Source organism: Phascolarctos cinereus, unplaced genomic scaffold (genome assembly GCF_003287225.1).
Source record: "Phascolarctos cinereus isolate Bilbo 61053 unplaced genomic scaffold, phaCin_HiC Scaffold_4;HRSCAF=312, whole genome shotgun sequence".
Taxonomy (NCBI): domain Eukaryota; kingdom Metazoa; phylum Chordata; class Mammalia; order Diprotodontia; family Phascolarctidae; genus Phascolarctos; species Phascolarctos cinereus.
Window position 1 is genome coordinate 305924591 of NW_027555847.1, and position 14100 is coordinate 305938690.

The following is a 14100-nucleotide window of genomic DNA, read 5'->3' on the forward strand; positions in this document are numbered from 1 at the left end:
CAAATTCTCTTCTAATATATGGTTATTTAAGTTTAATTTGCTCTACTTCCACTTCTGTTAATCTGGGAAATTTATATTTTTATAAATATTCATTCATTTAATTTAAATTGTCAGTTTTACTGACACTATTGAGTAAAATATATTCTAATAATTGCTTTAACTTCATCTTTATTGGCGATATATTCACCCTTTTCATTTATGACACTGTAATTAATTTTTCATTTTTTAAAAATTAAATTTGCCCATGGCTTATCTATTTAATTGCTTTTGTCATCAACAAACTCATAATTTATTAATTTTTTTCTTTCAATTTTATTAATATCACATTTAATTTTCAGGATTTTCAATTTGGTGATTGAGGATTTCTTTTTATTTGTTCTTTTTTTTAGTAGCATGCCCAATTCATTGATTTTTCTATTTCTTTTTTTGATGTACAAATTTACAGACATAAAAATCTCCTCCTAGGTACTGCATTGACTATATCCTACAAATTTTGGTACATTGTCCCATTGTTGTCACTCTTTTTAATGAAATTGACTTTCTATAATTTGTTCATTGACCCATTTATTCTCTGATTCCATTATTTAGTTTCCAATTAATTTTAATCTGTATTTACACAGCCCTTTTCTAAATTTCCATTTAATCATATCCAGAGGTCTATTATGTCTGTCATACCTATCATACAATTTATTTCCTCAACTTCTTTCTTATTTATTTTACTATTAGATTTATCTAACTCTGAGAGGGGAAAGTTGAGGTCCCCTAGTAATATAGTTTTACTATTTCCTCCTATAATTCATTAACTTTTACTTTAAAAATTTGGAAGCTATGTAATTTGATTCATAAATCTTTAGTACTGATATTAATTCATTGTCTACAGATATGCTTGCTTTGATTACTCATTTTAAATCAGTCTATTTTTGCTTTTGCTTTTTATGAGGTCATGATTGTTGCCACTGCCTTTTGTATTTCACTTGAAACAGAATGGATTCTGCTCCAGACCATTATTTTAACTCTGAGTATGTCTTTTTCTTTCAATGCTATCTTTTTTAAATAACACATCTTTGTATTCTGGTTTCTCATCCATTCTGCTGCCTGCTTCCATTTTATGAGTAAGTTCATTTAATTCACATTTTCAGTTGTTATTGCTAACTGTGTATTTCCCTTCATCCCATTCTTTTTTTGCTTTTTGTTTATCCTTTGCTCTTCTATTTTTACCCTGTCCCCTAGAAGTTTGTTTTGTTTCTACCCACTGCCTCCTTTAATTTGCCCTCCCTCTTATAACTCCTCTCATTTCACCTTCCTACTTTCCTGTTGGGTAAGATGAATTTATATACCCAACATTGCATGTGAGTGTATTCTTCTGTCTTTGAACCAAATCAGAAGTTCAGATAATGGTAAGTTTCAAGCATTGCCCATTTCCCTCTACACATTTTCCTTTCCACTGTAAAAACTCTTCCTTGTGTTCTTCTTTTATGTGAGATAATTTCCCCATTCTTCCTTTTTCTTCCCACTTTTCCCAGTATGTTCCTCTTTGTCATCTTTCCCTTTTTTCTTTTGAGGTCATCCCAACATAATAGACTAACATGCCTTCCTCTGCCTAGGTAAATTTCTTTTAACTGTTCTAATAATGATAAAGTTCTTAGGAGTTCCATGTATCTTCTTCCCTTTGGGGAATACAAACAATTTAATCTTATCATAATTCCTTATGATTTTTTTTCATGTTTATTCTTTTATGCTTCTCAAGTCCTCTGTTTGAATGTCAAATTTTCTATTTAGTTCTGGTCTTTTTGTCAGTAATAATTGAAAATATTTTATTTCATTAAATGTTAATTCCATGCCCTGCCCCCATAATACTATACTAACTTTTACTGGGTAGGATATTCTTGCTTATAATCACACTCATTTGCCTTCCAGAATATCATATACCAAACCCTCCACTCCTTTAATGTGGTAGCAGTTAAATCTTGTGTGAACCTGACTGTGGTTCTTTGGTATTTAAAATTTTTTCCTGCCTAATTTCAGCATTTTCTCCTTGACCTTGGAGCTCTGAAATTTGATAATAGTATGTGTTTATTATTTTTCTTTGACACTTTGCCTGTAGATGTTTTCAAGTCATTGTTTTTTTCTGAGTTTGTGTCTTGAACTTCCCTGTCCCTATAGTAGATTTTTAGGGTCAGGTTCCTTTTGTTGTTGCTTGCTCATTTTTTCTAGCCTATTACTTGATTTTAGATTTTATATTATATTTGTGTTCTGCTTATTTCAAGGGATAGGGAAATTGTCCCAAACTGCGGGCTTCACGTCTTCCTGTTTTCATAGCTGGTTTTTGGATCCTATAAGTTTTCATTGCTTCTAAAGTGGTAAGATCTTGGGAAAGGTGTGGTCACTGCTGTCCTAGTCTGGGCTCTGGTTCTTACCTAGAGAGAGCCCCTGTTCTCTTGTGACACAACAGTTCTCCATGGAACTGTGATTTGGAACTAGGTGAAGGACAATTGAGTGGCCAAATGGAATCTGATCCTGTGCTCAGTCTTATTAGAAAGGCCACTGTAATCTCTTTATGGCTAGGTGTTTAATCTCCTTACTGTCTCTGGGTGTTGAGTACTCCCAGTACTGTTGCTGCTGTAGCTTCCAAGGCCCAAAGTCAGTGTCACTTCTGTTGTGCTCCATTATCAACCAGCTCTTACTCTAGTGCTAGAGACTTCTAATCTCTTTCTAAGCCATCCTAGGCAGGAAAAATGATTCATTCTTGTATTGGTTAAGCCACTCTAACTTTTATTGGTTAGAGTTTGATTTGGTGCATTTTTAAAAATTGTTTAGAAGGAAATGTTGGGAGAATTCTGCAAAAGTCATCCCTTTACTCTGACTTCTTTGCCCCAGTCCCCAACCCCATTTCTCATTTGTGTATATTAATCTATCATATGTAAATGAACTAAAATGAAGGTATTGAGTTCAGCTAAAGGGTTACTGCAATAAGTTGATAAGAATGTGACTAGATGGGTTGAATAGCAGCAGTCTTGGAAAGGAGAGGAAAGATTTGAAAGATATTACAAAGATTGGATCAATGAGACCCAGTGACTAACTGGGCATTGTGGGCATTAAAGAGATGTTCAAATAATACTCTGGACTTTCAGTCCTGAATTATCAAGAGAATAATTGAACCACTGTCAGAAATAAGAAAATATTCAAAAATGACAAAAAGTTTTAAAGAAAGATAGTGACTTCAGCTTTAGATAAAATTGATGTATTGAAAGTAATAGTTAGCTATCTAAAGCTATAATTTCTAATAGGACATTGGAGATCAATGACTGGACCTCAGGTTAAAAGATATAAAGATTTAGATTTGTCCATATAGGTGTTAGTTCATCGAATCATAGGATCATAAATATAAACCTGGAAAGGCCCGCAGAGCCCATATAGTCCACTGCCCTAATTCAAACATTAGAAAACTGAGACGTAAATATGTAAAGGGACTTTCCCAAAGTCATGTAGGTAGTACGAGGTTCACTGTGTGCCCCTCAGTCCAGCACTATATTCATAATATCATATTGCCTTTGCCTTGGACATGGTAGTAATTTAATGTTTGCTTTTTAAATTAAATACAGTTAAAGTGAATCAGTAAAACACCACAATGGATAGAGCATTTGGCCTAGATTCAGGAAGACCTGAGTTCAGATGTGACCTCACATGTGACCTTCTTAGTAGCTGTGTGATCCTCAACAAGTCACTTAATTTCTGTTTGCCTAAATTTTCTCAGCTGTAAAATTGAGATCATAATAGCACCTACCTTACAGGATTGTATTGAGGATGGAATGAGATATTTGTAAAGTACTTAGCACACAGTTAGCATTTATTAAGTACTTGTTCCCTTTTTATTCAGAAGAAGTGGTCCCAGTGAAGCAGAGGGTACTTCTAAGGTGTGAGATCCAGGGATTGTTGTCTTTTAGGATGAAGAACTTCCGGGGTCATGATGTAGAAATCCAGAGGATTATAGCTTGATGAGAAATGAAGAGATAGCTGATCTCCTATCCTTAAATGAATAGCTGCTCCTTAAAAGGATATGTCCTTAAATGGAGTGTCTGTGAGGACCTATAAAAAGAGGAAAATAATCTACAAGCATGGTAGCTTGAGAGGCATGAGATCTAGGGCTGAAGTGATCTTCTCTGGCATGATGAAGAAGTAGAGGAGAGTACAGAATGGTAAGAAATGAAGAGATGGCTGGTCTAGGTGCCCTCCTTTTGGCAGCTAATATGTATTTGAGGCAAAATTCAAGTACAGGTATCCCAGATTCTGAGTCCAGCATTCTATCCACCTAGACAGATCATCAGGCCATACCGTGACCACCTGAACATAGACATGTAGAACACTACCCTTTTTTTTTCTTTTTTCTTTTTTTTTCTAAGTGAGGCAGTTGGGGTTAAGTGACTTGCCCAGATCACGCAGCTAGTAAGTGTTATGTGTCTGAGGCTAGATTTGAACTCAGGTCCTCCTGACTCTAGGGCCAGTGCTCTCTCTGCTGTGCCACCTCGCTGCCCCTAGAACACTACTCTTGAGACAACAGAATGAACCCATTCTTTAGCTTATAGAACAGATTATTGATTAATATAGTTTTCTTTTTTCTTTCTACCACCCCAATGCACTTCATGGAATGTAGAGAACAATATCTAAATTTCAGACATCTTTTTTTTCATATTTTCAGTCCTTTTTATTCAATAATTATACTATCAGAGTCCTTGACATTAGATACACTGGTATAAACCCTGAAACATGTTTCTGTTTCTTCAAATGCAGCTTTTTATTAATGGAGGGGGGACATGGGCAATCTATATGATATTCTTAATTTACTGAAATAATTTATTGTCAAATTGATTACACAGCAAAAGGCAAGCTTTTCATCAGGCATTTGCAGAAGATGGAAATTTAGTTTTCTTGACAAAACCAGCAGAAGGCACTTTGAAACTCTTTTCCAACACCTAAATTGTTCCAGTATGGCACATAATTATTGTATATAGTCTGCATTATCGATCTGTTTACTTGATAAGTTCAGTCTGACTCTTAGGAAAATCAATTTCCAGTACAACATTGACTTTTTCCATCTCAACCTTCCCCCTCCCCATAGAATAACAAAGCAGATGAAGTAGGCATTGTTAGAAAGCATTCTGAAGCAGGAACTGGCACCCTGAAATCACATTAGAATATGGTTTTAAGTAGATAGCCATTCATACCTGTTATATTCAAAATTACATACACACCTTAAAAAAGTTTAGCATTGAAAAATCCCCAAAACTTTCTCTATAAAAGGAAGTGGCTGCTTCTCATAGTCTTGAAACTAACTTATTTTTTGTCAAAATGCATATTTGAAGGAAGAAGCAATTAAGGAGCCTAATCAGCTATTGAGACACTGCAAAATCAAACACAGCGTCTCTCTATCAGCAGAAACCACAGATAAAAATACTTCTTTCTGTTTCAGGACATCCTCAAAGGATAACTGCTTTTAGAGCTGCTAAATGGGGGGAAATCATCATTCACAGCACGTGGAAGCTTTTTTTCTAAAATTTAAAGCCACAAGCTAATCTCTAGAACAATAAGGAACAGTTGGCCTCAACAGTACTTAACACTTCTGATAAGACTGAAATTAATATACTTGTAGGAAGATGTACTTTATACTGGATAAGTACTTCAATATACACAAAAGAATGGGTCTTTATTGATTTGAAATGATATACGCATAATTTAATGTACACTTTTCACTCGTGCATAACAATGTGCATGGGTGCATTTATGTGGATATACTAAATGTAGGCCTGTGTGTTCACCTATGTATATTAGTACATCTTGAGATATAAGTATGTACATATGTTCTGATCTGTAAGTATATTTCTCTGTTTACAGTTACATATTTCTAACATGTACGGATGTGTAAATGCTTCTGTATTTATACATATATATATGTATATGCATATATAAAATAGGAAAATAATAAGCACTCATATAGCATCTACTGTGCGCCAGACAGTGTGATAAGTGTTTTTACAAATATTATCTCATTTGATCACCTCTTGTTATCCCTCCCTTACCACTGAGGAAATGGAGACAAACAGAGGTTAAATGATTTACTCAGGATCACACAGCTAGTGAGTGTGTGAGACCAGATCTGAACTCAGGGTTTCCCAATTCCAAGACCAGGACTCTATCCACTGTGCCACTAGCTGCCTCTATATGGTAATATATAATGCACATATGAATGTCTATACATGTAGATATGTATGCATATGCATACATATATGTAATTAAATCAATTTATTTATACATGTATACATATGCAAATATGGTTCAATTTAAATTTCAAAACATAAATGGGGCTATGCCCATGGAGTAAATAAATAAATGAACTATGGAAATATCCTCAGTTGGTGATTTTACCTCTTCCTACAACATGACCTTCATTATCATTCCCAGCCAATTATTTGTGCTTTTAAATCAGGTAGCAGATTAAGTGTAGTAAGTTATCTTCTAACTATCTAATAAAATGTATTAAGTTCTTATCATAAATCAATACTTCACAGATATGGGACTTCATTGTTATGGAGATACATTTCTCTTTATTAATATGCTCTAAAATTCTATTGTTCCTTGCCCAGACTTAGCTAAAGAGGCTCACCAAAACAGGCAGGTATAACTTTCACAGATGATCTGACTGTAAGACTTCCTGTACCTGAACATTGATCACTTTATAGCTAACTGAGTGACAAGCTTCTCTGAACTTGCTCTGGTCCCCAGAAAAGATACAATTCTGTGGATTAATAATAAGGATTATACATGAAGCTTTTCAAACTTGGCTGAAATATTTCCTCCTACTGGCCTATTCTTCGAGTGGCCAAAGTCACCTCACACTGTGATGATCAAAGGACCTTAGTGGATAAAAGTCTCACAGCTCTTATAAAAAGTGTCCAGGCAATTACTAGAGCATTCCTCTCCCCTCTATCCTCCAGAAAGTACCAGCAGCGGAGTGCTGTCATGACTTGGTGCAACATGCATCAGACAAGTCAGAAGGCTGAGATGATAGTTCTTATCTGGCACTTTCTTACTGTATGGACCTCTCTAGGTCTCAAGTTCCTCATTTGTAGAAATTAGAATAATATCATATATACTATCTGCTTGTTAAAATGGTTTTAAGAAACAAATGGGATAATGATTGTAAAAGTGATTTGTAACCACCAAGTTCTATAGAGAGGCATCATATCACAGTGTATAGCACCTTGGACTTGGGTTTAGCAAGAGGGTTCAAATCCTGCCTCAGGGTTCTAATTCTGATGTGGTCTGAGGCAAGAGGTTTAAGATCTCTGAGTTCTAGTTTTCTCATTTTTGAAAGAGATAATAATGTCACCTACCTCAAAGGATTATTGTGCTTGTGTTTATGGCTTTTGGGACACTGGACAAATCACTTAATTCCCCCCAGTTCCTCAGTTTCCTTATTTGTAAAAAAAGGGAGCCTGACTAGATAATCTCTAAGGTACCTTATATTTATGTATCTATAATATAATATATAATATAATATATATTATATATCTATATCTATATCTACATCTATATCTGTATCTATATCTATATCTATATCTATATCTATATCTATATCTATATCTATATCTATATCTATATCTATATCTATATCTATATCTATATCTATATCTACATCTATATCTACATCTATATCTATACCTATATCTATACCTATATCTATATCCTATGGATAATGAAGCCCAAATGAGATAATATATGCATAGTGTATTGTGAACCTTAAACACCTATAACAATGTCAGCTATTAATGTACTGTTGTACTCTACTGTTATACAATGCTATGGTCACTATTAATATTAATGTCCACTATTATTATTGCAATATGGTGCCCAGATATCTGGTTACCTCAACACTCAAAGTTATTCTGGCGAGTTTGTAGAGTAATGAAATTCAGAGGTAGGTGGGTCCTTGGGGATCATCTAGTCTGGACCTACCATTTTACAGGAGAATAACCTAAAAAGGTGAAGAGATTTGTCTAGTATCATACAGTTGTTCATGAGAGAGAAGATAGGTCTAGATGAGGATCATTGAAATGAAAAATAAATTATTTTATAGTAAGAATAAACTACAAACCTTGTAACCAGTTGGTGGTGATAGTAGTACTTGTGGTTTTGGTGGTGGTGGTGGTGGCAGTTGTAGTAGTAGTTAGTAGTAGTAATAATAATCTTTTCAAAGTCCAAACTGACATTCATATCATGAGGAGAAAGCAGTGGGAAAGTAGAAGCATGCCATCCAGGGTGATGGAAGTATCAGGGACTTAACCAACTATTCAGTCAATCAAACTAGAATATATTAAGCTTCATGGGTTTTAAGACCATTATGGTAGAATTGAAGTACTAAAAGAATGGCAAGTTAGATTGTAACAACAATTCCTAAGAATAAATACACAGAGAAAAAGCATATAAATATTTGCTAGCCCAATTCAAAACCATAATGATCAACTTGATGGAAGAAATAGTGGAGTAAAACATCCTGTTTCATATTTCAGTAACATAAAAAGGCAAGAACAAGTCAGAAACACCAGTGCTCACTTAACCTCTCTCCTCCTCAGTTTCCCCATCATTAAAATGGGGATAATTATAGCATATAACTCACAGGATTATTGTGAGAGACTCAAATGAGATACCACATTATCTACCAGAAATGCTTCAGTGCAGATATTTCTAGCTTCCAAAGCAGGTAACTTATGTGCTCATATAAAATGGTAGGCACCATTCTATATGCTGGAAATGTGAAAACAAATAATGAAACAATTGTTAAAACAAGGCTTGGTTTGGGCTTCACCCTGATTAATGAGGCAAACTCAGGAAAAGAAAGTTAAAAAGATTTTATTCAGCAAACCAAATCAGTGAGTGGTAGGTGTTTGGCCAGAGTTCAAACTGCTCCCTGCTTTTATAGTCAGGAGTAAGCAACTTCTTTATAAGGGTAAAAGAATTTTGATGGGTACATGCAATTGTGAGGAGATAGAATTGCAGCCCCTTCAGCTCCCCCCTCCTTACAATATCATGGGAAATGGGATTAGTGAGCATGTGCACCATCATCTTATGCTGGCTAGCTCCCAAGTACTCAGAGTCTAAGAAATATTTTAAAAATGGAGTCAGTCAGACTTACTGGAACAAATATCTGACTTTGCACACAACCCCTACTCTCAATAACCTTATATTTTATCATAGAGATAACATATATAAATATAAACATATACAGCATAAATGCCAAATAAATACAAGGTACTGCAGTAAGCTTTATACACAGGTCTAGTGGTTTTACTAATAGTGCCAACTAGTTGATTTAAAAGGAATTAAAGAAGCTCAAAGACCCAAATCAATGATAAAATACCAGTTAAAAAGTTAATACAAAGGTTTCAGAAATTAAAACATCAGAGGTGAAAGAAAAGTCCTCCAAAGAAGAAAGATATAGACAATTTTTTGTTGTCTGCCAGTAGCAAAAGTCCAACAAAATGAAAACACAAATTTGATCAAAGGAGGGACAAGAAGTGTGTACAACTGCTTAATTTCTCTCAGCCTGTTTCCTAATCTGTAAAATGAGGACAATAATAACATCTACCTTATAATTATGAGTCTCGTATTAATACAATCACTGGTCAAAATCAAAGAATAAATAAATGCATAAACCAGAAAGTACTCTATTTGACATTTTAGGAACATAGCTACAGAATTTTAGAACTAATTTTCCTTGAGTGCAAAGGTTGTTAACCAAGGTCCAAGTATCTTGCTATTGTTGTTCAGTTATTCATTCAAGTCCTAATCTTCATCTCTTCATAGAATATAGCATGCCAGTGCTATCCTCCACTACTTCGTAAAGTCTGTTCAAGCTCATGTTTCTTGCCCCACTATCTGTCCATCCATCCTCCGATGTCCCCTTTTCCTTTTGCTTTCAATGTTTTGCAACATGAGTGTCTGTTCCAACGAGTCCCATTTTCTCATTATGTGGATAAAATATTTCAGTTCTACCTTCAGTATTTGACCTTCCAGTGAATATTCCAAAATTATTTCCTTACACATTGACTGATTTCATCTTGCTGTAGATGCAAATATATATATATATATATATATATATATATATATATACATATATATGCATAACACATATATCTAATATCTATATTTCAATTTGTTTTCTTTGTAATACTGTGTATTTTATATTTTCTAAATTCTGTAACATGGTCCATAGGCTTCAGAGGCTGACACAAAAAAGCCCAAGAACTCTTGCCTAAATTAAGTTCTCACAATTTAACAGGATACCGTTAGCAGAAGTGGAATGATTCTAGATGCAGTTATTACTCCTGAAGTGTATTGTGATAACATTATCGACTTGAAGAAAAATTCTCTAGGCTAGAGAAAACTAAACCAAATTCAAAAAAAAATTAAAGCAATGAATTACAAATCACACTTACGTCTTTATTGTTGTCATATAATTTTCTGTGTGCTTTTCTATGTACTGAACAATAATTCTTTCAAGTATTTCCTGCCCCAGGAAGGAACAGAGCTGACAAATATAAATATGAGATATTTTTAGAGATATTCTTGAATTTGTGTGTGTCTGTGTGGAGAGAGAGAGAGAGAGAGAGAGAGAGAGAGAGAGAGAGAGAGAGAGAGAGAGAGAGAGAGAGAGAGAGAGAGAGAGAGAGAGAGAGAGAGAGAGAGAGAGAAAGGAAGGAAAGAAGGAAGGAAGAAAGGAAGGAAAGCTTACTAATGATCACATAGGTAGTATGTGTCAGCCATAAACCCAGGTTTTCCTAGCTTCTTTCTTTCCTATTTTTCTTTTTAACTTTGTAACCTAAAAAGCCTTGAAAGAGCATTTCTATATGCATAGGAGAACACAAAAGTTAGAATGTATATAAAACTGTGAATCTCTCTTTCACAGTTTGCTTTAACATGTATGTATGTATATGTATAGATTCATATACATTCACCTCTAATATAGAAACATCTTGATAAAACTGATTGTAGTTTTATATTTAAATGTATGGCATATATTCATGTTTATATTATTTCCTCACATTTTTTTCAAAAATTTCCAACTTGTCTGTGCTTTTCTCTGAACTTAAGGTTCTTTTTTCTGCATTAAAAAATGTTTAGTGGCCTTTTTTGTCATCAGTATCACTAAATTCCCTTTCTCCTCAACATTCTCCTCCCCCCCAATAAAAAGCCAGGATAAAGAAAAAAATGCAAAAAAAAAACCCTTGACAGTTAAAAGAAACTAGTCCACTTATCAAAATGTATGTCTCTTTCTGCAGCCTAAGTCCGTCACTTTTGTGTCAGGAGGTGTACAACACGGATCCTCTGGAAGCATAATTAATTATTACATTGAGAAGAGTTCTTAAGTATTTCAAAGTATTTATTTTCCTTTACAAAGTTGATATCCTTATATAAATTGTTGTTCTGGTTCTACTCTTTTCACTCTGTCTCAGTTCATTCTCAGGATAACCTATTTTTTTTTATCATTTCATATATAATTACACTCAAATATACCATATTTTTTTCAGTCATTCCCAAATCCACTAGTACCCTCTCCCCCTTAGATATTCATACTTCACCTTTCTTTCTTTCCCTTTCAAATCTTCTTCCCATTTCAGTTTGTTTTGCTTGCAGCTATACCCTCCATCAGTATCATGATTCCCCTTAATTACCTCACATTATATCTGTTTGATTCCCAGTGGAGTTTGTTGTATTGCTACATAAACATGGTTTACATGTGTTTGTATAATTCTTTTTTATTAAATTCTGACACAAGTAAGGTTGACTTGATCTCCAATTTCCCCTCCTCTTTCAACATATTTGTATACTTTTTTTCACTCACCACATTTGCGAGAGATATCAAATCCATCTTCTTCTACCTTTCCGAACTAGATTATTCTTTTTACCTTTCCCACTTTTTCATATCCTCAGAACAGAATCAATACACCCTAAGGCCACTTGTTTTTCTTTTCTTATTTATCTCTCTCATTACCCTATGAAGATATTTTTGTTCTGAAGAGATGCTTGCTTCTCTTCTTCCTATTTGAATGTTAGCATTTCATTAGCATATAGCTCCTTCCAATTATTCAAATAAATTTACCTTTCTGGATTACTTTTCTCTATACTCTTGTGTTTGTTTTTCAAATTTCTTCTTGGTTCTGGTCTGTTAGTCAGAAATGATTGAATGTCTTCTATTTCATTAAAAATCCATTTTTAAATCTTTTGATTTCTTTTGTTTTGTTTTACTTGAAGGATTAAACTCAGATTTGCAGGTTAAGTTATTCTTGTATAAGAACAAAAATCTTTTGTCATTTAGCATGTGTACTCCAAGATCTCTACTCATTTATATTATCAGGTTTTGGGTCTTATGAGAACCTATACATGGTCCCTTAGTATTTGGATACCTTCTTTCTGGATGCCTGAAGTATTCCCCTCACCCCCTTTATCAAAGGAGCACTTAATCTTGGCTATGGTATTACCATGATTTTTCCTTTTGCAAATTTTTCTTGGGGTTTTAAAATTTTTTTTCTATCTTTACTTTGCCTTCTGTTTGTAATAGCTCCAGGTATTTTTCATTTTGATTTCTCAAAATATAGTGTCTAGGTGTTTTATTTATCATTTCAGAAAATCTAGTGATTACCAAATGATTTTAAGCCTCTTTTTCAGGTCAATTGTATAATTTTATAAAGAGATGAGAGATGTCTTTCTCTGCATCTCTGTCTCGGTCTCATTATATATATATATATATATATAATATAATATATATATATATATATATATATATATATATATATGTGTGTGTGTGTGTATTTATATATGTGTATATGTGTATAAATGTATATATGTATATATGTGTGTGTGTATTTATATATGTGTATATGTGTATAAATGTATATATGTATATATATATGTATCTACACAAATATGTGTAGATATAGAAAAAATTGTATCAGATCTCACATTTTCTTGTAATTTTAATATTATTTTTCTAATATTACTTGATACTCATGAAGTCTTTTTTTTATACAAGTGTTTAAGGAAACTGTCGCTTGTGTAAACTTTAACTTTTCCTATTATGAACTTTTTTTCCACTTCCAATTAATTCATCTAGATCTTTTATTTCATTTTTTCCCCTTCAAATATTTTAAGTATTGGTGTAAGTGGAAAATCATTATTTTCTTGACACCTTTCTTGGAGTTGTTATTGAGATATCACTCCTTTTTTTTTTTTGAAGGGGGGTGGGAATGGGAAAATACTTAGATTTATATTATATAAATGTCTAATAGATGGTTTTTTAATACTTAATATTTTTAAATGCTCACATCTTCAGCATTAGCTACTGAACTGCAATTGGATCCATTCATTGTTATACTGTTGTGAGGAGTTAATTTTTCTCAAATAAATTAATGAAAAATACATAGATAAGAAACAAAAATGGAATCATAAACACCATACAGTGCCATATTTAACAGTAATTTAATAAATGTTTGTTGATTTATTCATTGATAATTTGAAAGTTATTGAACTTTTCTTTTGCACTTTTGTGCTTTCTAAACGCTTTGTGGAAGTATTAAGCATCTACCCATTTATGTAAAGCATAGCTATTCCCCTACATGTTTTCTCAGTCTGCTTACAGGAGCAACCCTGTGTACAAGCAAAATGGGTAGTTGCCTACATAGTGTTAAATGAGTGGCAACAAAAGTCTTCTTGACCAAAAATAGCTCCCTCACTCTTCTTAGTGCCTGAAACTCCTACCATTAATTCTTTGGGTTGCAACACTTTTTTCTCAATAACAGAAAAAAAAATACATGTAGATGGGCAGATAGACAGACAGACACATACAGGATATTATATATAATATCTATCTATGTAGATAGATAGATAGATAGATAGATAGATAGATAGATAGATAGATAGTGTATACGTGTGTGTGTACACACATACACATGAATTGTTTCACCTTTGGGCCTCAGTTAGCTTATCTATTTAATGGTAAGGTTTATTTTGATAACTTCTAAAGTCCCTTTCTACTTTAAATCTATGATC